Source organism: Suricata suricatta, chromosome 17 (genome assembly GCF_006229205.1).
Source record: "Suricata suricatta isolate VVHF042 chromosome 17, meerkat_22Aug2017_6uvM2_HiC, whole genome shotgun sequence".
In the NCBI taxonomy this organism is placed as follows: Eukaryota; Metazoa; Chordata; class Mammalia; order Carnivora; family Herpestidae; genus Suricata; species Suricata suricatta.
Window position 1 is genome coordinate 41351068 of NC_043716.1, and position 1312 is coordinate 41352379.

Consider the following 1312-nt stretch of genomic DNA (forward strand, 5'->3'; position numbering starts at 1 on the left):
GGATGGACCTTGAGGGTGTCATGCTAAGCGAAATAAGTCAGGCAGAGAAGGATAGATACCATATGTTTGCATTCATAGGTCTAACAGGAGAGACCTGGTAGGGGACCATGGGGAGAGGAAGGGGGAAAGAGAGCGGGGAAGAGTGAGGGACACAGATCAAGGGAGATTACTGAATACTGGAGACGAACCATGGACTGAAGGGGGCGGGGGAGGGGGGATGGTCATGGTGGGGGGCACTTGTGGGGAGAAGCACTGGGTGTTATATGGAAACTAATTTGACAATAAACTATTATAAAAAATAATAAAAAAATAAAAGCACGGGACATTTCAGAAGAAAGAAAGGAAAAGGAAAAAAAGAAAGAAAAATAAAAAATATATTTTGAAGTTCTGTTATCAGATACATACATTTTTAGGTTATGTCTTCTCTATTAGTTGACTTTTCTATCATGATGGAATAACTTCCTTTATCCTTGGTAATATCGTTGCTTTGAAATTCACTTTGTCTTATAGTAATATAGCCACTCAGGGTTTCTTTTTTGATTACTGTTAGTGAAGCATAATTTTTTCCAAGTTTTAACCAGCTTATATATTTCTCTTGAAGATTCTTATAGACAATATATGGGTGGCTTTTGCTTTTTTATCCAGTATGACACCTCTTATCTTTTAACGAAGGTGATTGTACCATTTATATTTAATGTGATTTTTTAATATTATTACATTTAAAGCTACTGTCTACTCTTTCCTATGTATCCCATCTGTTCTTTGATTCTTTTTCTTTTTCTTCCTCCTCCGAGATTGATTTAGTACATTTTATTATTTGTTGGGGGGGTGGATAAATAGTTACAAGTCGGGTTGTGTTATTCTAGTAGTTGTTTCATGGTTTGTAGTGTTGATCTTTAGGTTATCACAGTCTATCTTCAAATGATATTATGTGATTTCATGAATACTATAAAAATCTTGCAATAAGTATCCTATTTCCATTATTCTCCTCCTGCCTTTGTGCTATTGTTCTCATACATTTTACTTTTAGCATACCAAATTATGTTTTTGGTTTAAATAATCATTCTCTTTGACTGAAGTATAGATCCTGTAATATTAAATTATATAGAGACTCAACAATTATATATGTTAAGAAATGCTCACCACAGTGAGTTTTACGGTATTAGTGACTATAATACCTCTGCTGTACTTTTCACCTGGTGACTTCTTTATGTTATAATTGGAAGTTTGTACCGCTTAATCCTTTTCACTCATTGTGTCCATATCCCCAGTTTGATCTCCCTATTTATGAGTGTCTTTCTTTGTTGTTGTT